The sequence below is a fragment of the Gasterosteus aculeatus genome, chromosome 6 (assembly GCF_964276395.1).
Source record: "Gasterosteus aculeatus chromosome 6, fGasAcu3.hap1.1, whole genome shotgun sequence".
Lineage (NCBI taxonomy): Eukaryota > Metazoa > Chordata > Actinopteri > Perciformes > Gasterosteidae > Gasterosteus > Gasterosteus aculeatus.
Window position 1 is genome coordinate 18876999 of NC_135693.1, and position 23446 is coordinate 18900444.

At 48.5% G+C, this 23446-nt stretch overlaps 1 protein-coding gene across 1 annotated transcript in view; it reads left to right on the forward strand.

Annotated features, from left to right (window-relative positions):
- cdh11 (cadherin 11, type 2, OB-cadherin (osteoblast)) overlaps positions 1-23446 on the forward strand; it is a 61944-nt gene that overhangs the window by 12915 nt on the left and 25583 nt on the right. Inside the window, exon 2 of the mRNA XM_040178734.2 lies at positions 14564-14628. The gene's annotated coding sequence lies outside the window, so the exon portion shown is untranslated. The remainder of the gene's footprint in view (positions 1-14563; positions 14629-23446) is intronic.

Below are 23446 nucleotides of genomic sequence, written 5' to 3' on the forward strand. Positions count from 1 at the left end.
ACGGAGGGACGGCAGGAGGATAAGCGGACGGACAGACATGACAGGGAGACAGTCGTGTACAATTTGGGTCACTGGCGTGTCCTCGACGCGCTCGCACACGTTACATTAAATGACGCGCACACAGTCACCTGCTTCCCTCTGCTGCCTTTAAGGCGGGTGTCTGTAAACAGGCGGTGAGGGTTGGACGGGCGCTCGCAGCCCGTTCGCCATCCACCACGCGGAGTCTCCGACCTGCCGGCAACACCGTCTGTGTGCGTCTGTGTGCGTCTGTGTGCTACAGCAGCAGAACGTGGTAACAAAATTCCTAGATGAGAGACGTCGCTGTAAGACGTGGACGTGACGGAGCGGGAGAGAGAGAGATAAGACGAGTGCTGTTGGGGGGGTGAAGCGCTTTATTGGTCCCCGATGAGACACATCAGTGGCACAAGTGGAGAGCGGAATGAGTCGTGATCGTCTCCGAAGACACATTATGAGGACAGAATAGTGTAGCTTTGGTTGGTGCTGCTTGTTTGATGATCAGTCAGCATTTAGCAGGTTAAACTGAGTGAGGAAAGAGGAGTAAAGATGGAGCCAAATTAGGAAGGAAAGATCCAAAATGGGGAAGATAAAGAATAGAAAGAAGAAATGAAGCAAAAAGGAGAAGAAGGAATGGAAACTCCCTTCCTTGTTCTCCTTTTTGCTTCATTCCTTCTTTCCTAGCTGCGAATAGCTCTGTTAGACAAACCTAGTCCGACGGCTCACACGCTACTTGGGTGGGGGTTGGGTGGGGGTCTACACCTTTCTTTCTTTGGCTGCAGACGCGTTGTTTCGTCTCCTCGGACTCTTAGTTGTGCAGTGGCCCCGTGGCCCCGGAGCCTCCGTGTCCGGAGGACTGTGTCTCAGATTTCATACGTTCCCTTGCTTTTATTTTCCTCTCACTCGCCTCCTCTTTGTCTTTGTCCACATGTCACCTCTCCACTAAACCCCCCGTGCGCTCGGGGGAAAGTGCAGCAACGCGGCGCGACCTTTCCATTCGCCGATCGATGCGCTTCTGATGCGAGGGCCTCGGCGAGAGGCCTCGCTAAAGGAAGAACCACATGACTTTTTTACCAAAAGAGACATTGAAAGTCAGAGAGCAGAAGGAGCAGCGTTTGGTTCCTTCGTAGCGGAAGTCCTCAGTCATTTTGACATTTGCATTCGTCTCAAGTGCTCACCTGTAAATGCTGAGCCTGCGTATGTACTAAAGAAACACTTGGGCAGCGTCCTTGTTTCCAGTAGAAAGGTCACAGAGCCAGAAGTCAGATATTTCGGATTTCGGCCAACCAGAGGCTCCAATGCAGCTACCAGAGCTTTCCAGAAGCGCAGGCGAGCTAATGAGGAGCGGTCTGGCTCCATCCGGCCTGACGGGCTCAAATGGCATCCGTGTGCTCATTGGCTCCTTCGAGGTCTGAAGTAAACACAGGAACTTTGTGGGCGAATAACCTCCAGTTCAACTTGACGAGAACATCATTGGATAGTTAACGGAATGGACCGGTTTGAAGTCATCACCCGTGCATTATTGAATTATGCACTCCCCCCAGCTTTATCACCCGTCGTAGTCACAGAGATGAAAATGATTTCTATTTGCCTGTCGTTGCTTTCTGGAGATGAGCAAACTGTGCGCTTAATGTGTCACGACGTGTTCTGGCATCAAGCGTCGGTTTAGCAACACTACATTCGCAGTTAACACGTGACCAACGATGTGAATCCAAACAGAAACAACTGAAGACAGAAGCACTTAACATCGCGGACATGATAATGTGTCATAACATGATGGTGAGGCTCCTGAACATACGTGTGCATCCTGTTAGCAAGGACCCGTCTGGGTGGTCCTGGTGGGGGGGGCTATCGTTACGGAAACTGCGGTTGGCAATCATTTCAGGAGACACTGTGGAGTGAGACAGACGGACAGACAGGCCCTGCACCTCATTTACATCCCACCAGTCACGGGCTGTAAAAGGGACACGACGTGTGATGCTGTGTGTGTGTGGACCCACTGGGGGACACAGTAGGAGGTAAGGGAACACACACGACGACAGTAAAGGGGTGTGAAGTAAATGGACGCTCTTTTTTGGCATCTTTACTGTTTTGTGTGTGTTGTTTGTTCCTGTTGAGCGGTGAATAGCAGCTCAAACCTTTCACCCTTTCAACTTTAACCTCCCAGATGTCAGAGAGGAAGCCAGACAGGCGGCTTTCTGAGGGCCCGGGAACGCGTGTGCAAGCACCAAGGGGCTTTTCTGCCTATTCAGATCCCGCGTTTGTTTACCCCGCGTGCCGAAGGGACACAATGTCTCTAACACAAGTAAATACATTTCACTTGTGTTCATTTGAACCATTTACAAAACCTGACTTAGCACTTTGTTGACCAACCCTGACAGGTGCTTTTGTCTTGTTTTGTTCGCTCATCGTAGTACAGTTCAATTTATGTTCCTCTTGACGTGTAACCGAGTTCCTTTTAGTCGTATGGAAATCGACCCAAGAATTGTGTTGACACACCCGATCACTATTTCAGTGTGAGAGACTTTGAGCTGCAGACACGACTCCGTTTTCAAGTTTCACAGGCGTATATTAGAGCAGCAGCGCGGGCGGACCCACAGAGCCCTGACGGGGTTCTGATTGGCCGTTGTTGCACATGGATGTCATCATACGCGCTCGTGCTCGCAGGTAACGACGCCTGGGCCTTCGTCTTTGTGTGTCGGGGAAGTGCGGCGGCGGCGGCGGCGGCACACACAGTAGCCTCGTTCCTCACGCGCCTTCAGAGCGAATCACAGCCGCAGTGCGAGCGAGCACAAAGCGAGCGGCGGGGGGGCTGCGAGGAACCTGGGACATTGGAGTCACATTGAGAGGAGAACATCTGTTGATGCTTTGTCATTGAGAAGCACCTTTGTGTCTCTTTCCTCTCACGGATTCTGTATTTCTATTTCTACCTTCTTCACAATGTGGGAAACCGGTTGATCATGAGCTCAGACACACAGAGGTACATATAATGTGTTGTTGATATATAATGGGGGGGGGTTTAACCAATGGTTTGGTTTCCCCACCGAATTGTGTGGGGTCGGTAGAAGACGGAGACATCAGGTCTCAAGAGACCAGTCGTCCATCGTATGAGAGCTGGAACTACTTCACATTGACTTACATTCAACTCATCACAGTTTTCATAGCGGTTCCTTTGGGTTCGGCTTATTACACCATAACCAAACACTGTGATGACTTTAAAATACTGGTGTACAGGAGGAGAAATCTTACCCAAACTAAATGATTTGGTTGGCTTCTCTTTACTCTTACAGCATGAGAATTAATGGGCTTTGAAAGGTCACCTATAAACAGTGGATTGTTTCAATAGATCAGATTGTCAGATAAAATGGGGGAACACGGAGTTAATGCATTCCTAAGCATTATATTCTTGACCATTAATGTAGAACTAAAGCGTCTTAAACTAAATTAGAAGGACTGACACAAATAAATCTGAGCTCTAATCTCGCCGTACACCTTGAAAATGCCTGAACACGTTTTTACCTCAAAGGAGCTTTGAGCGCCCCGCTAAGATTGGTTCGACCTCTGGTCGTGTTTCTCATCAACCTCCAACACTTCAACCCTCGATCGATCACTGGACGGGCTCCGTTTAAAGGGCGGTGGATCCACGCGAGCCATCGAGGATCCTGCAGGCCGCCGCCGACTCTTAAACCCTGCTGGCCTCCCCCGATTATACCGCTGTAGTCGGCTAATGTCTCGTCCATCAAAGGCACCAAAGAGCCTCTGATATTCCATTTCACAGAACACTTAAAACTGCTTCATGTTGTCATGCTGGCCTCGCAGGCCGAGACGCACCCAGCGCCCCTCCAGAGTAGTAGCTGTCGATGAGATGACATAGAAATGGCAGATGGGTTATTCATCTCCCCCCTCCCTCCTCTTCTCTTGATCTTTAAATCTGGACTAAATGATGCATCTGAATAATGGCAGATAAAAGACAATCCTAAGCTACTGCACCTCTAAGCTCCTCTTTATTTTCCTGTGTCTTCCTGCGTCTTACGTGACTTACTGTCACGGCTTCATCAGCGGTGAGTGCACAGCGGCTCCGGCCACTAGAGCGCCGCTCACAGAGGTCACCGCCGTCCTTCTGGGTACCATGATTACTAAAAGATGTACGTTAACTTCACCGTATGTGAAATCCTCACGGGAAAACATGGAGACCGCTGGCGGCCTCGTTAGAGAGTTACATGTAGATGCAAATCACGGCGCACAACGTCGCAGACACACACACACACACAACGGAGAAGCCTTTGCAAGTGGGTCAAATTCCTTCGATGAAAACCATTCAGAGATCTGCATGCAAAGCTGCATCGAAGACTGCAGCAATGCATGCACACACACACGAATGCACATACATGCTGCAGGGCTGCCACAGCGCCATTATTATTTTCAGAAGTGGCTTTTCAATTCCGTGGCCGATGCTTGAGGGAGTGAGTGTGTGTGTGTGTGTGTGTGTGTGTGTGTGTGTGTGTGTGTGTGATACTATGATGTGAGGTGAGAGTGCTTGACAAAGATTGTGACATAAACCATTTATAGTGCCGCCCTAGTGTTTGAGTGCCGGCTTGTTTGTGTGTGTGTGATTGTGTGTTGAGGCTAGTTCGACGCAGGGAAAACACAATGATGAGAAAAATAAATAACAGAAGAGAGGAAAAACGATCAAATATATATATATTTTGACCTGTCCAGTAAAAACCCACCGTGTTTATTCTTTGCATTAAAGAGCATAATGAGCTTAATCAATGTCCCCAATAAAAGAGAAAGAAAAGTCCCCGTCGGCGACTTAATGACATAAAGCACCACTGTGCGTTTTTCACACTCAACCGGCTAATGTGCCGGATCGAGACGCGCGGCTTTAAATTGTCAACGTGGCCCCTGATTTACACGGAGCTGCTGTGTCACCGCGCGGGGGGGCGGAGTCACGCAGGCATCCACGCAGGGAGACGTGTAGCGCGACAACCACAGGGAACACTCACACATGTGAATAATAAAGTAAAACTGGCCAGCGGCAGAATGTATGACAACAACAACAACAACGGCCGTTTAGCAACCAGGTGGCGAAGCGACGGAGATTCTCCAGCAGTTAGGCGTCTAATTGATGGGGCCGAGGCTTATTTTCTATTGATCCAGTTACTGCCGCCTCGGATTCTCAGAGTCATTACTGCCAACAAGAAGGCCACTTCGTCTGTGGCCTCAAAAGAAAAACAACCCATGAGTCAAGTCGACCGCTGGAAAGAATCAATCCGGTTGCGTTGCCCCCCCCCCAGTCTGGATTTACAGTCCAATCAAAAGCTAATTCTGACAGCCAACTGACCGACTGTTTTCACTTGAGCTCTCGGCATTAACGGGTAAAACAAGGGCCACGTTTGGCATCCCGTTGATTGTCCCACGAGCTGAGCTGATATTCGGAGGCACCGTGATGGAGAATAGCCTTTTCTTTCCGCTGCATGTACACAAACACACACAACACAACAAGAGCAGCAGCAAAAGCTCCACCAGCCTCACGCTTTACCTTGAAATCAATTTCACGTTACACACTGTCCTCAGGCAGAGGTCACGACCTCTACCTGCTGACTGTGCCTCCTTTCCCAAATTAAAAAGACTGCATCGCGTTACACACACACACACACCACATTGTATTACCTACTGTATATAAGGCACAGCTAGAGGAGCTCGGGCACAGAAACTCAATAGGCTTTTAAAACTCATTTAGCCGGGACAGCAGCGCTGACTGAAGCTGCGCGGGCTATCTGATCACAGAGAGGGAGGGAGCCTCCAGCTGAGCGCCTGCGATAGCACCACGAGGGGGAAGAGAGATGTGGAGGTGTGCAGAGAGACGGGGGCTAAATATATAACAGGTTCACAGACCTGAAAACGGAGAGTGTGGATCAATTCAGAGCTAATAAAAGTAACAGTGGTGCATGTGTCTTCCGGGTTTATAGTTCTGTTCCACAGTGAACGTCTGCTTTTTCGCCTCTGATGGCTGCATTTTACCACCTTCACGTAGACGCCGGCGACTCGCTGCCATTGGCTGGTTGCTGTCTCTATTCTTCATTTTCATTGATTTGTCCCGTCCCGGAGGAAGCGGCGCGACCCCTGTCCCGCTGCGCCACGGGAGCCGGAGCAGCGCGAGGAAGCAGGAACGCCTCGAAGCGGTTTGAAGGAGGACGGGTAAAGAGGTCGAGAGGAGACGGGGAGCAATCGAGAGATGAATGAACATCCAGGAAACTGCAGCTGGAGCTGGACGATAAAACAGACATCCTCGTATCTAATGGGCTCGATTCTACTGCTGCTCCAGATTAGGGATGAACACAACTCAAAAATAGCCGTGTGTGTGTGTGTGTGTGTGTGTGTGTGTGTGTGTGTGTGTGTGTGTGTGTGTGTGTGTGGTTCAGTATCAGTCCCAATCTATATCAGCCTGCCTTCAAGTAGAAAATCAGAAGAGGAGATTAAAGGTGGCAGAGAATGTTACCGACTCAGAATATTAAACGCTGTGCTTTGCATGGCCTCTATTCCATGCGTTTGTGTGTGTGTGTGTGTGTGTGTGTGTGTGTGTGTGCAGATACACAACTCATGCATAAGCCACAGGACCGACTGTGTATGTTTGGTGTAAACAGAAACCCTCCCATTTGTCGTGATCTCAATCAACACTAGAGCCCGTTTTCTTTCACATTTTCAGCAGCAACCGGATTGAAGATAATTGTCAGGCAAACTATGATTGTGATTGCTGTTATATGTTGACGGTCAGCTCAGATCAGGGGCTTCTGTTTATTCTCAATAAAGATAAAAGTATGAAAGCTGTGCGCTATAATCTGACTGACAGAAACAAGGTAGAATCCAATTTATTAAAAGAATGTCGTTTGTTATTCTGCAGCCTGGACGACTGTGTGACAACAAATTGACAAAAAGATCTCAAAAAGTACACGTCGATGAGAGTTAATGTGGCTTTAGCTTCCCACCACTTTTTTTTTGCCGATTCATCGTGCTGCTGGCTTCCAGCGGATTTCGACAACAACTCCGGCGCTCAGAGAATGATTCGCTGTACAGTAACTCTCAGACGTCTAAGTCTGTGTGTCCTCTCAGCTTAGAGCGCAAATCCACACACTGTTTCTCTCCTCCTCCTCCTCCTCTTCTCCCCAGATGCCTGTTAGGGGCTGTCATTGGAGAGTGACCTGTATTATCTCTCTCTCTCTCTCTCCGTCAGAATGGAGATTTAGATAAGAGAGTCTGAGCCGCGAGAGAGCGGCGGAATACCAAGAGACGGACCGAGAGGAGGCCGGAGAGGCGTCCTCTACCTGCCGCTCCTCTGGAGGATGTAAGTCAAGGGGAGAGTGCGCAGTCAGCTGGTTTGGGGACGTTTCTGCTGCTCAGTCGTCTCGCTGCATCCTCCCGGAAGTCTGCGTCACATTAGTGGAAACGCTGCAATTAAGTGCGCAAAGGAAATAATACAAAACAGCACATCAGAAGTAAATCATGGGGAGATTCTAGTTTAATAAATAAATGGAAAATTCATAAGAATCTGGAGGATTTGTGTGTGCATTGGAGAGGTATTTCCACACACACCTGACTCGTCCCCGGGGTGATCGATGAGGTGGTGATGGAAATGTCACCCCGTGCTAATACGTGTACCATCGCTCATCCAGCCTCCTGAATTCCTCCTTTTTGGGGGTTTTCAATCATCTTTTGCTCTTTTACCACGAGAGCGGCTGGACGCGGTGATCCGTCGGAGCGAGCGGCGTCCCGCCTGGACTCATTAATTAGTGGCGGCACAGCCGGCCTTTGTTCGAGGGACGGGGTGCAGCTAAACTTTGATCAGGTTTGGGAATAGACAGTGGGACGGGTTTTAATAACTTATAGAATGGATCCAGAAGCGACCAGGAACCATCGGCGTCTCCTGGAAAGAACTTTTATCGTTCACCAATCATCAGCTTTTCGGCTGCCACATTTTGACATTTAAAAAATAGAGACAGCAACCCCAAGTGCGTAAATATTTAAAAACTGTTGCATTAATGATATCAAATATCTTTTCCACTCACAGCCAGCGAGTGAAGACGGCACAAGAACCGTTAACACTTAAGATTCATATTAATGCGATAAAGCTTTTATCTCATATTTTCATTATTCATCGGAGTTTTGAGAAACTAGCCAATGCAAATGGCCCCATACTTCAGGTCTTGGCTGCCAAAAGCTGATGTCTTTCAAATGCGTGTTAGAGCCGTGTGTCCGTCTCAGTGCGCTGCGGCCTCCAGCTGAAGGACTCTCCACCCGGAGAACGTCAAAGATTCACATTTTAGATTCCAGCGATTTCCCCTTAAATATGTAACGCGTGGACCTCGTCTCTGTGTCACCGGCATGCGTGTCACTGGCATGCGTGTCACGGGGATGCGTGTCACCGGGATGCGTGTCACCGGCAGGCGTGTCACTGGCATGCGTGTCACGGGGATGCGTGTCACCGGGATGCGTGTCACTGGCATGCGTGTCACTGGCATGCGTGTCACTGGGATGCGTGTCACTGGGATGCGTGTCACTGGGATGCGTGTCACTGGCATGCGTGTCACCGGGATGCGTGTCACCGGGATGCGTGTCACCGGGATGCGTGTCACCGGCATGCGTGTCACCGGCATGCGTGTCACCGGCATGCGTGTCACCGGCATGCGTGTCACCGGCATGCGTGTCACTGGCATGCGTTTCACTGGAAGGCGTGTCACTGGAAGGCGTGTCACTGGAAGGCGTGTCACTGGCATGCGTGTCACTGGCATGCGTGTCACCGGGATGCGTGTCACTGGCATGCGTGTCACTGGAAGGCGTGTCACTGGCATGCGTTTCACTGGCATGCGTTTCACTGGGATGCGTGTCACTGGCATGCGTGTCACTGGAAGGCGTGTCACTGGCATGCGTTTCACTGGCATGCGTTTCACTGGGATGCGTGTCACTGGAAGGCGTGTCACTGGCATGCGTGTCACCGGGATGCGTGTCACTGGAAGGCGTGTCACTGGAAGGCGTGTCACTGGCATGCGTGTCACTGGCATGCGTTTCACTGGGATGCGTGTCACTGGAAGGCGTGTCACTGGCATGCGTGTCACTGGCATGCGTTTCACTGGGATGCGTGTCACTGGAAGGCGTGTCACTGGCATGCGTGTCACTCGCCGCCACATTGTGATCTGACTGGGTTTTCACTCACAGCTCAGCTGACTGCGCTCCAGACGGACTTTGAGTAAAATCACACTGCAGAGCTGGCGTCGACGTAGCGAGAGATCATTATTTATTCATACGTGTGTGTGTGTGTCAGCTGTTTCATGAGTAAGAGAGCGTGTCATACAATAACAGACTATCTAAATGAAAATCATTGACAAGTGCGGCGAGTAATAAATGCGTGTGTCTGCGCACACGCACGCACACGCGCACACACACACACACACACACACACACACACACACACACACACACACACACACACACACACACGGGGCAGCCGAGTGGAACTGAATATGTAAAGAGCACATTTCATTCTCTCTATCCGTCATCCATCTCTCCCCTCGCGCTCCCCCTCCCCCCTCCCTGCCTCCCCCCTCCCTGCCTCCCCACCTCCCTGACACATAAGCGACTCCTGCTCGTTTTTCTCCGTCTCTGGAAGTCAACATGTCAACTAGAATATATGGTTTTTCCTCAGTCACGTCATTATCTGTTTTGATGTTGGCTTCATGAGTAGTTGGTGTGCCCTGGTTGTGTGTGTGTGTGTGTGTGTGTGTGTGTGTGTGTGTGTGTGTGTGTGTGTGTAGAATCGTCTGCCTCGCAGCTCCAGATGTTGCACTTTGTCACACTGGGTTCGCCCACGCCGTCGGTGGTCTCCCCGTGTCGTTATCCACCAGGGTGCATTGAACACGGCCAGGGAGGGATCCTCCTCCATCGCTACACAAGCATTAAACCAGCGGAGGACGATGTGGTGTCCTACTGGGAAATCACACAATCCAACTGTGACTCGCGCTTCGCTGGTGAAGAGCCGTGGATAGTCGGTCACTGCATTGCCTTTTTCCTCTCTTTAATCTAGAAACACAATAAAGGGAAGTAAAGGGACTAGAATAGTCGAGCCTGTGTAACCGAGTACCGGGGGGCTGGCCACCTTTCTGTGGCTGATCAGATCTAAATCTGCTTTAAAAGGCATTAGCGGGTCAGACGGTGACCTCCCGCCCGCCCACGCCAGCTCTTCACACATTCTGCACAATCAGCGATGGCGCCGGCCGCTCAAGTGGCCACGGCTGCAAAGTGCATTTAGATGAACCTATTTGTGTTCATGGGCGTTTAGCTGACGGAAAGACACAAGAATCAGTCGATCGCGTAGCGGACGCGACATTATTCAGAGGTTCTACTTTCCCATCACTCGCTAAATTGAATATCTGCTAAACAAAAGAAAGTGGACTCGTCAGCAACACCAGCACTTTGCAGACCAAAGGGAAAATACTTGATTCCTTTCTCAAATATAAAAATGTATGCACAAAACTAGTCCAGTCACAAGCAAGACAAGAAATTGCTCCCAACTGGAGATGGAGAACACAAATCATACGGACTTCCATCTCTCAAACCACCTTCTGAGCACACAGCGCGGTTTCAGAGGCTCTGACACACGCTGGGCTTGTGTCTTCAGGTGAGGAAGTGGAAGAATACTCAGCAGCTGCAGGAGAAGCGTCTGTTACCAGCCAATCCTCGGTAAAATAACTGCCCGCCACTTCCACCTGCATCTCCTGAGCAGCGTTTTATTTTAGACTCGGCAATGAGTCAGAGCGGAGGAGGGGGAGGAGAACGCTTGCCTCAAGATAAAATGTATGAAAGGCACAGTGCACTAAAAATAAGTTCAAAGAGAGCAGATCAGAGTCGCGCAGGTAAACGCGCCGGTGCCGGATGCAGACCGGTCTCAGAACTGCTGACCCGTCACTCCACTGCTGGATTTGCCCCTGTTTGTTTTTTTCCCACGATGCTGGCCAACGTGGCGGCGTGCAGGGACCCGTGCGCGCTAACCTTTCAGCAGCTTGTAAAAACTCGCACACTGAAATGTTTGTGCGTTTGTGCACCTGTGAATGCACACTGGCGCATGAATAACACTGACACAGCTGGGATCCACCAGCCCCCGCCAGCCAATACATGGATGCGTGTGTGCCTGTGTGTGTGTGTGTGTGTGTGTGTGTGTGTGTGTGTGTGTGTGTGTGTGTGTGGCTGCCAGCTGCACCCACTGCGCTGATCCTCAAAGCCACGATCACATTCTGCTTGCATCATTTCACCGAAGTCGTACTGAGAGCATCAAACCCACGAACACACGCTCGCCGTTACGGGCTCGCGTTCACGTTCATACGTGTCGTCACTTTCTGCCAAAAAAACAAACCCATTCAGAGATGATTCCATAGGAGAGGTGTTTCGGCATGGATTCGATGTCAGTAGCTCATCTTTCTGGAGGCCCTTTGCCTACAAAGGAGGGATGAATGTTGCAACGGTCCGTTAGTGCCGGAGAGGAACATGTCAGGACAGTCCTGAAGGACAAGCGCCTCCAACGAAGCTTCCATCAGAATGTCTGCAGAGGTCGAAATGGCTCTGTGATTGTCTGTGGGTGGAGGGTGACTTCAGGGCCTTTACCCATGAAAAGGTCCACGGCTGAACAGTCAGATGACCGGCAGCAGTGTGAAATAAATAACTCCACCGAGGACAACTGGTTTCGGCTAGAAAAGGGTCAGGCTAGTGCCAAAGAGCTGCTGGAGACCCAGGACGCAGTGCTGGAGGGGGGGGGGGGGGGGGGGGGCGTAGAATGAGAGGTTTTCTAAAGGGACCCTGGTGCTCAGATACCACAGAATCAACTTTACTACCATTTAAAAGGCTTCTAACTTAGCGTATAAGTATATCACACAGAACTGCAAATACAAGCTTCTTTGTTTAGAGATACAGGATTAATAAATGACACCAGACTAATCCTCTCCAGCCACACCCGGAAAAACCATGCTCGCCACCGGCTTCTCTTCAGCTCGTCCAGCTTCCAGTTGGCCGCCATCACGGGGTAAAGTCCGCATCTCGATTTAGAAACTAGATTGAACACCAGATTTTAATCTGGGAGAGTGTAATGTGCTTGGATTGAGCCCAGCGAGAGGACTTTAATCAGAATAATTATTCTGGTCTCACTCCAGCTTCAGACCTTTTAGCTAATGACACTCGCCAACGGCTGCATCACAAGCTGTCTATTTACAGTACATGCACATGAGAGGTGTGTGCACGTATGCATGTGTGTGTGTGTCTGTGTGTGAGGGAGAGAAAGTTTGTTTCAGATTATCTTCTGCAATGACGGGTAGATAAACTAAGCGACAACAGAACGCACATCAGCTCTGAAACATTCGCATTGTGATTGTTATTTATCGGCAAAAACCGAACGCCAGATCCGTCGCTCCTCGGGTATGAATGCCATTCATCAAAAATCAAATCAATACACAATGTTATCACCTCCTGGACGCGCAAACAGTTACGCAGCCGAGCCGCTGGCTCCCGATCGATACGCCTTTATTCGCATTTCACGCCGGAGCCGACGCTCTCGTAACCCCTCCGTGGTTTGCAGTCGCATGGTGAAAAGGTCTGGTTGATTGTGCATCGGCACAGTGAGCATCCACGAGCATTACGTCCAGGAAAAACACGATGAAAACCACACGGCATCGTTCGTTCAACATGTGTTGATGTAACAAAGTTGAACACTTTCGAAGAGAGAAATGTTGAGTTTCTTCTCCTCTGATGTTAGGCTGCTGTTATAAAGTGTGTGTGTGTGTGTGTGTGGTTGGGGGTGGGGGGGTGGTCCTTAACGCAGGCTGCGTCCGTGTGTGATAAAAGAAATGCTGCACGCACATGAAGGCAGTTCCGGGCCTTTTGATTTTCAGGCATTACGGCGTCATGAAATATCCATTTCATCCTCTCATCTCTTCACTCAAGCACCATCAAACCCACGTAATTAAAGGATGGGGGGGGGGGGGGGGCTGCTAGCGACACATTACCATGTCAGACCCACGTTTACCCGCTGAATGCTCTCACAGATGGAGAAACGTTCCTTTTCGGCGGCGCATGGGAGCTGCTGCGTGCAACCACTCAGCGGGCCCCCGCAGGCTCTGAGGCCGCTCCGCCGGGACGTGGGCGGGGTTAAGTAGCTCGCTCAAGGGCTTCTCACTGGTAGTTACTGATGGAGCAGGTCCTGCTCGTCCCCCCGCCCACAGCACACCTCAGGTGAACTGTGGCGGCAGTGGAATCACGCAAAGCAGTGGCTCCGTATGGGGTGGGACGTGTCGTTGGTCCAAACGTTGATTGGGTTGGGGGGGGTTTTGTGAAGAGAGACTGCATGCACAACACGAGTGGACGCTGTGCGTCTCCTGACCGAGCTGCAGTGCATGACAACAACGGGTCGCCATCGCGGCGGCGACGCAAACTCGCTGTAATAGCAGCCGCTTTCATTAAGGCTCAGATTCGGCGCGCGGTCTCATACGGGGGGAGAGACACAGTCCGGTGCTCTGAAGGGCCTCCGTGTTGCCATGTCAGCAGGAACACGCTATGTATCCTGACACATGAAAACCATGGAGGTGAGAGCAGAGGTCGAATGCCACATTCCGACCGGCGTCTTTTCTCAGTCTGCCAGACAATAAAACAACTGGAAGAAAAGAGGTTGACATCCTTTTTTGAAGCTTTGCTCGGAGCCCACGTTGAGTTAACGTAGTGACGTTCCTGCCATACAGGACGATGGAGACACACTGTCATTCATCTCAACATAGAGTTCTGTCTCTGTAATAATTTGTTATTACAATGGCCCGGTAGTGCTGCGCAAAGGCATAAATCACACTTGCAGTTTTGGCGGATTTAGTTTCATATTGCGCGCTCCATCACATGCTAACGTATTGGATTCATACAGCGTGTGCACATGGCATGTGTCCAAACCAGACATCACCTCTGAAGACAGTCAATGAGATTCTCTGCTGCTGTTCGCGGGACGTAAGCTGTAATGAATCGAGACAACGGCGTCAGAGCGCCGCTAACGTGGAGCCTGCGGTCCGTGCACTCGGCTCGAGTCCTAACGAGCACGAACGGCCCGCGGGCCGCTCTACTGTACATCCCGTACAGCACCGGCTCAGGCAACACATGAATTATAGATATTTTAGTCAGCTTTACTACAGTGCAGCAGGCGATGGATTTCAGAGGGAAAAGCCAACACTTGTTGAGAATCCAACGAGGTGTTTGTCTCTGTTCATGAAGTCACTTAATGGCTCAGAAACATTCCTTATAAACGTGGACGTTCGACGTAGAGAATATCTGACAGCTGTGCATGGATTTAAAATCTCATCGACAAGCCAAACACGTTTTATTCCCCTGTTTTTGTTTACTGTCACTTGTGCCCCTAATGTTACGACGTAGACAAGCCCCCAGACAGTGAGATACTTGAACATCATCCCCATAATGCCGTTGGATAAATGCTTGTTCTTTCATGTGATTCATCTTACATCCGTTTCTCTCTCAGGCTGGTCTGTGTCGCCGTGCAGAGGAGAAAACCTCAACGTACCCGACGCCAGTAATGAGCTAAAGGTGAGTTCCCACGCTTTGTATTTCCTACGATGTGAGTAAAACCCACGTTGGAACCGCCTGAGGTTCGGCGTCCTGCGGGCCGGACCAGTCGGGGGTTGAACCGGCGCTCTGTCTCGTCCCCTGGTGGCTGGAATCAAACCTCCTGCGACGGGCAGCGACGCATCGGGCTCCACTCGCCTGTTTAGCATTCTGTTTCAGCGGCGGAGCGATGGGTGAAAGCACACAGAGCGCTTTATTCCAATTCTTTCATTCCGCCTCTTTCGTTACATAATCGTGTGTGTGTGTTTGTGTGCATCTCGCTCTCTCTAATGATCTCTATCCTTCATGCTTAATACAAAATTGTTTAGCTTGTATTGGCCTACAGCGGCGTGTTAAAGACGACTTGTAAAAATGCATATTTAATACAATCTTGAGTGCCTGGAAATGCGGCTTACAAGGCGTTTGCCCCCTGGGTCCGTGTTCCCCGGCACCGTATCGCGCACCTCACATCTCCCGTACGCAGCATTTTCCCTTTTCTCTTTTTTTATTTCCCTGAAAGAGTTGAATAGATTAAGGGCAGATCTAATCGATCCTGAACGTGGTTATCGGGGGCCGGCAGGCTGACGAGCCCATTTCAGAACACAATATTCTAATCCTCGAACTGCGAGCTGGAGAAAGACAAATAGGTGCAGAGACTAAGAGACAGTAGGTTGGACGGGAACCACAGAAACTGTAGAATGTTTAGGTCTGAAGAGTTGATTCCATGAATACTTAAAGCGGTAAAAATAAAGACTATGATGAAACGTATTAATGTCAACATCCTCGAAAGGAGAGGAGTACAACACTTTATGTAGCATAAAAAGGACGAGATGAGATAAAGATAAAATAATCCTTCGTTAGTCCCACGGTGGGAAAGAGCAACAACAAGAGACATCAGTGGAAAAAAAAATATATATATATATACATATCAAACTTATCAATACTCAATACAAGCAATGTTATGCTTTCGTTCTTTATTTTTAACAGATTTACAAAAATCTGCAAAAAACAGTTTTCACATTGTCGTTATGGGTTGTTGTGTGTAGAATGATGAGGAACATAATGAATTTAATCCATTTTGGAATAAGGCTGTAACCTAACAAAATGTGGAAAAAGTGAAGCGCTGTGAATACTTTCCGGATGCACTGCATATATATATATATATATATATATATATATATATATATGTTATGTATGGTATATTGCATGTCTGGTGGCCTGATCAAAGTGTTGGCATTCCTATAAATTATATTTAAAAATACACGTCAGCCAACATCAGTGCTGCAATCGTAACACTTAGATATTAAATAACAGGCAAGTATGAATATTAGAAGCTTAGATGTTGTCCTTCCAGTCGCACATAAGGACTTAAACCCCCCCTCAGGATTATTCTCTGGGCCTCCTATAGAAAGTGTCCCCGTTGACTTCTATTGATTTTGCCTGTAACTTCCTGTGAATCTTGGTTTCAAAAAAGGGGTTTAGCGACGCCGCGGGCTGATTGGATGTTTAACCTTTTGACCTCCAAACCGGGGATCTGAGCAAACATCCCATAATAGGTGTGTGTGTGCAAAACGAGATAGAGACAGAACAAAAGTGGTTATCTGGAGCCGTCTCAGGTCAAACCCCCCCTCTGAGATTGGTGCCTTTTGCTCTGTATGTGCATGCATCAGTTATTTCTATACCAGTCTCTCTCTCTCACGCAGCACGGGACATCTGGTCAAGCATCCTTTCTCTCGCCTGTAGCAGTTTCCTCATATGGGGGGGGGGGGGGGGGGTGAGGGGGTGGGGGGTGTTGCCTACAAATTGAGTTCCAGACTTCTCTACCTGAGCCAGAGGCCTGAGGCCGGGGGAAGTCATCTCATCTTTAGCTGCACACTCCGTGTTACAGTTCGTTCACGCTCCCGTCGCTGGCTGCGTGCTCTGGCTTCGTTTTTCAGATCCGGCATCCGGCACGTTCAAAGCGACCCGTGTTCTGACTTGGCACGTGTTTACGTGCACGCGGTGAACGCGGTGCCGACGTCAGCATCGTCGCAGATTGAGTTTATCAGCAGCGAAACGATTCCATGAAGTCCCCTGAAACCGCAGTGGGCTTCTGCCAAAGGCTTGTACCGACAAAAATAAAAGAAAGTTGTTTTTCTCATCTGCTAATTATATGATTTACGGTGTGTGTGTGTGTGTGTGTGTGTGGGGGGCGGGGGAATCAGGTCACGATTGCTCGTTTTGGCATTTGTGCCTCATCGCCGGTGCGTTTGGAAAACTAGAATCTGGCAGCGGATGTGATTAGAAAAGGTATTCATTCGTAACGATGCAGTTTCCCCTCCCATTATAACTGCCCCCCCCCCCAGGTGAAACATTTTTTTAATTTGAAATACATTTTTTAGAAGAAGAACGTGTGAGGTCACGTGAACGGAGCCTGTTGAGACGTCAGCAGCAAAGCACCAAGTGGACACATCACCTCCTTCCTCCAGTCGTTAACATCAGGCTCATCCATCTTTAAACATGTGACACTGACGGGTGTCTGGGAGGACAGATAAGGTGCTGGATTCCTTTTCCAGGGATTTACACAAACACACGGAGGGAGTTTCAATGCCCTCCACCAGCATCGATTAGGCAGCGGTCTGACTGATTAAGAGCCAGATATAAAAAATTAAATAATAATGTGGGGAGGGGAGCAAACGGGGGAGAGGAGGAGCTGGAGCCTAGCATGAAGATCCAACATTTCACGATACTACTCCTTCAAAATAAAAGTATTGAAGTACTAATAAGGAGAAAACAGCAGCAAAAACGAACCAATTCAAATCACGCTGATAAACACAACTCCAATCACTATGAGATCAGGCCAGCCGCAGTGACCCATGTACAGATATGTACATACACATGGACACCGCAGAGTCTCACTCACAAAGTGCTGCCACGGCCAGTTGGGACAGTACCAGTGGTCCGTAAGAGAAAAACAGATTCAAGGTTGTTCAAGGTAAGCTGGAAGTTAATAAACGTACATGTCGGGAGTTCAAAAACAAAAAAAACATTTGAAAAAAAACATTTGCTTGGTCATGATTGATCCGTCCATAAATCAATTGGATTTAGCTTCTTTTTCCATAACCGAGCGGCATCCATCACCCGACGGCGTCTCCCTGGGACACCGGGAGGCGGGGCCTGGTGCTCGCGCTCTATCGATTGTGAAGCTGCAGCGCTGGAGAGTGATTGATCAGGGTTGCATTATTACCTGTCGATTGTGTGGCCACTTTAGAGTGACAAAACGGGCTTACGCTCTGCAGACGGGCGGTGGAGAGAATAATATGTCAAGGGGCTACATGGCAGGCGTCCATGAAACATCCTCCTCCACCACCTCTCCACCACCTCTGGAGGATCACTCAGCATTTCAGCTTCAACTGGTGTGTGGACGGACGCAGAAAAAATGTAATAATTGCAGTTTCACTTGTCCTAAATCGTCCCTGTGACAGACCGGCAACGCATTTAAACTCAAACTGAATATCACTGACTGTTTTTATTTTTTTTGTGCCCTTTGCATCTTCAGAGATTGGAGAATTCAAATGGCAGCCAAAAATATGAACTTCTATAGCCAGGAATGTTGAAATGCCATAGCATTTAACACGTTCTGTTTAATAACTTGGTGGGTTTGTGATGATTTAAAGTAATAAAGAAAAAATCTATATTAATCCACTTTTTGCTGCAGTGATTAGCTGCTGCCTCAAACTTTTCCTACTTGCTGCGGTCAGAGAAATGAAGATACCAGACGGACCGGCTTAGTTTGGCAAACACCACGAGGCAATTCGGGACCTTGGGAAGCTCGTCTGTCCTTTGATTCTGTGAACTCATAAAACCGGTAAAAAAAAAGAAGGTGAGGCGCTGGATGTGGAGGCAGAACATTAGTGACCCACTCTGTGTTTCAAACATAGATAATAAGGCGTGGGTTAAATGGGATGGATGAATGGATAGGATGGAAAATGCAATATTTTCGGGCTGAACAAAAGCATCTTGATGTTTGTTTTTTAGTAAGTAAGGCAATTGCAATAATGAGACAAAATAATCACTTTAGTCTCTTTTAAATGGTTCAGCGGTGGATTGATCTCGCTCGCCTTTTTCTCACAGACTCTCAAAGATCAGATGAGACTTTTTCCCCCTGGTGCCTGCGCGTCGGCCTTAGATGGATTTCATTTGGATTCCGCTCCACTGTGCGTTGGCCTTTATACGCGGCGCTGTGCTCCGAATTCAGATTTTCTGCTCAGTCTCGTGCGGCTCGGCTCTCCTCGGCTTTCCCCGCCGCTGTCTTTGCGTTTCGCTCCGCTCCGTGTGCGCAAATCAAACGTTAATATCCAATAAGCATCATCACACAGCTCTCAGCCCTGCCGAGTAACAAAAAGGAAAGAGAGAGAGAGAGAATGGGCAGATGAATGTGTTTGCGCTGAGATTAGCATGCATCCTAAACCCATAAAGCCTGCAAGGAATCACAGGGGTGGAGGGGAGAATTCAACAAGAGGAGGAGACGGAATGAAGAGATGCAAAAGATGGCGGTAAACAGACGGCAGAAGAAAAGAAGGAGAACGGGGCAAAATCAGGAGGGAGCAGAGAGAACGTCAGAAAGCAGAGATAGTGAAATCCACAGAGACACGGGGAGAAGAAACAAATGTAAGCCCCCGAGGATTAACTCTCTCATTTCTCTATGGGAAAGAATGGGAGGGGGGGGGGTTCCACCTCCTATCCTCTCAGCGCCCCTTTGATATCTCTCTCTGTTCCATATTCTAATATCTTTAGTCTCTATTCATCATGTTGGAACCGACTCGCTGAGCTCGCTAAAGCTTGAACACACATGGCTAACCTAGCTGGACACAAATCCCTCCCTGTCACTTCTCGGTCAACGCCGTACCGCTCTTTGTCTCCTCGTAATTTGGCCTCATTGCAGTGGACTTCAAATCGTTTTTACCTGCGTCTTCTCCATCCGACAAACACGCAGCGGCCCTCCTCATTGTTGTGGCCGGTTTAACGAGCTACGCTAATACGACGAACAGGCTTCCCGCTGATCGGCTGATGGCGCATTCGCAGCCAAGCAATTAAACAGTTTTCACAGCCGGCGCGTGGAAATAAAAGATAACGACAGAACGAGGGTGAGTTGGTGTCATTTGAGAAGTCAGCCGGAGTGGTTTTACAGAAGAAACGGTGTGGGGGCGGGAGGGAGCAGACAAGTTAGACTTCATGCTTTAAGCTCTGCGAAAGGCTGTCGAGCCAGTGTTTGGTTTGTCCCTTCTGGGCCACCGTAGGAACCCGGTGAAGACGACCTGCACCCCATCCGAGGATACAAAGGTCTCATTTTGAGCTGAAGAATTACTTTTTAGCATCTACTGTGAAATAGATGAATCCCTCAGTGTAGCCGGGTGTGCTTTGCTGTTAAGCATTCAGCTCAGGTTGGTTCCTCTCGTCCTGCATGCGTGTGGACCGCAGTGCCAAGCGGTACGCTCACGCACTGCACACAGAATAAACAGTTCCACAGCTGTGGTGTGGAACAGGTTTTAAAGCCAAATCTCACTCTGACTCTCTCCTCTCCCCCTTCTCTCCACGTCTTCCCTTCACTCCAGTTCTAGCAGCTCTAGTTTCACATCTTCTGCATTTGACTAGTGCTGATATTCTGCAGATCCTCACAACTTGAATGTAAAGACAACCGTCTTTATAACAGTCTGCATAAGATCCGGCCGCGGTGCACTCACAGCGACCTCACACACTTTATTGCAGGAGTAGAAGGAGTTTTTCTTTCCGTGGTTATGTGGCCTCTCTCTCTCTCTTCTTCATCTCTTTGTGGTCGTTCGTCCCCGCTCCCCGAGTCTTCAAGAATCCAAAGTATTTTATTTTTCCTTTAGCCTAAAAACAGTTCCAGACGCCGTTTCCTGCCCCCCTCGCTCCATTTCTCGCCCTCCCTTAGGGGCTATAGACCAAAACCACACACACAAAGAGATGGAGTGAGAGAGAATGAGCTACAAGGAAAGTCTCAGGTTTTGCTTTCTTTTCCACCCCCCCAATTTCTTTTCCAGGAACTGGTGTGCCACTCTTTTCTCATGATGAGCGGCGTCCCTCCCCCTCGTTTTGAAAACGATTCCCCCCTCGTGTTGGTCTAGGCGTGTCCTCCATCCAACCCAATCCGTCCCTTTATCTCCCTCCCTCCCCCCCTCCCCCGGTGAACCCTGAAACCCAGCAGATGACCCCCATGTTTTTTCCATTCTCAAGTTTTGTTCCAAACGCCTCTGCCGGTATATAGTGTCACTCTGACGCTGTAATGCTAAGCTATAGGTGCCAACATGGATCCGACTGGACTGTGAAGCCAGGAGAAGGACAGGAAGCAAAAACCGACAATGTGAACAACAGAAAGGGACAAAGGGAAGGACAGAGGACTAATTAAAGCGCTGCTTAATTAAGGACACCCTTCAACACCACATTATAAAAGGTTCCCATTCAAGTCAATTCCGAGGCCTTCACACAACATTTCTTAATTTCCAAACGCTTAATTCTAGTGCACGGCATTATGGAGATTGCTCGTCATAATTAATGGAGAACGTTTGAGTTTGTCGTTCCAATTATCCGGAGCGAAGGGCGTAGCAGTCACGGGCTTAAAGTGGAGGGAGAGGGCATTCCCGCACAAGCCGACAGCCAATGAGAAGTGGTCTGCTTTCTAATTGGAGCTACATTGTTTGGCCTCCAGCTTAACGGCGGCTCATCAACCCGCCCGTTGTTTCACGGTCTATTTTGGCCGCTCGTTTGGAGGAACAAAGAGCTGATTGGTTTGGTCATCAACTTGTTCTCAGCTCAGGGGATTTTCTCCCGAATTAAAAAAAGACAAATCAGGACAAATATTTCACCCAGAAACATAGTTTAACCACGCAAAGTCAATACCCGCTGGCTCAAATAGTGGGTTTATGTTGCAAAGATGTGAAATAATGAGGCAGCCGTCTTTAGAGATGGGACCGGGACAGTGAACAAATACTGGTCCAACAATATTAAAAAGGCACAAGACGTATTTGTCAAACGGTTTGAAAAAAAATCCATCTCTGCCTCATTAGCAGAACGAATTGTTCTGATTGTACTTAATTCCCCAAAAATTGCATATTATTTCCATACTGATTAGTGTGATTCTCTAATGAAAATGAGCAAAACACAAATGTTCTAAAAACATGTAGATAAACGTAAACAGTTTATTTTATGACAGAGTCCTTTAAACAGAATTAGACCCCCCAAACACACCAATGCAAGCAAGTGTTGGAGGTCCAAGGAGGTGTTAATATTATTTCTCTAAGTACTGGTACTACCTATTATTTTGAGTTTTGAGAAATCATTATGAACTGCTCTGCTGTTTTATTTAATTGTATATAACTTACTATAATATATGATATATTATAAACTACATAAAGTACATATTTTTCTTTAAATGTTGAACAATAACAGGCCATTGGACCATCCAGTCCTTCATTTGGTAAAAAGACACAAATGATGTTTGAGTGAAGTTGATTAGAGATAATAACACATGAAGAACCCGCATGCGAGTGTGTGAGTGCGCTTGTGAAAACAGCAGACGTGGGGTCTTGTGGGTGGTAATTAGCACTTGGATTTCACTAATGGCTGAACAGGAATCTGCAGCCTCACACATTCACTCACAAATTCATGAAGCACCCAAGACACACAAACCGTGCATGTGTGCGCGTGTGTCGAGCTGCTAGCCGCTCATTAATACCTATTTTCACGAATGCTGAGAAAGCTTTGTAGCTTTCTTCGTAATCACTTCATCCCCCCCATACACACACACACACACACACACACACGCACACGCACACGCCTATTAGTTCCTCTAATTGAAAGGCAATTAAGCCTCAGGTTTCGCGGTGTGAGCTAAACGCTGGGTGTCTGTTTTCAGCATTGCTCTGTTTTTTTAAGCTTTTAACGGACCGCAAAGAGCCGGCCACCGAAAGGAGACACCCGAAGTGAACTTTAATACTCCCTCTCTGTGTCCATTTGTCCTCCCGTGTCGTTATATTTATAAAGTCCCTCTATGTCTTTGCAGCTCCTCAATCTGTTGCACTGGGTTTTCCCACAAAAACTAACCCGACAGATAGCTACTTATTCAGCCTCAATTATGTAGTGTGAGATATATAGAAGATATCCCCCCCCACTGAAGAATATAAAGCATTGGCTTCTACTGTCTCAAATGTTCGGGTCAAATCATGTTGACAGCTGTTGGACGGAAACATGACGCCTCTTAAGTCTTCGCTTGTGTTGGTCGTCCTTCTCTCCTCCTCCATCTATTCTCTTGCTTGTTTCATCCATCGTTCAGCTCTTTTTAAATTCCCCCATACAGAAAATGTTGCTTGACAGAACCACAGGAAAAACACCTCCCAGTTCACAGCTTTGCATCTACAGCAGAGTATCTGTAGGATTTGTATTTGGAGGGTAGGACGGAATTTCTACAGCATTTTAAACCTCCCATGGCCCCCTTTTTCCTCATGCCGGCACAAACATCTGGTTCAAATAGTGTTCAGGGTTAGGAAAAGGTCCGGTGGCTGGAGGACCTTGTGTGTGTGAGATGGTTACAGCTTTATATTCACTGGCAACAGCCGATTGGCTGCATGTTTGTTAGGTGTCCTTCGCTGCGTCTCCTAAACCCACAGCGGTGGATTTACTGTAAACTGCTCTGGTTGAATAGATTACGACACAGATGACCTTTTAACCTCGTGATGACAAAATACACGCCTTCTGTCACACCGGCCGTAAGAAGTATTCGGTAATTCACGCGGTATTTGAG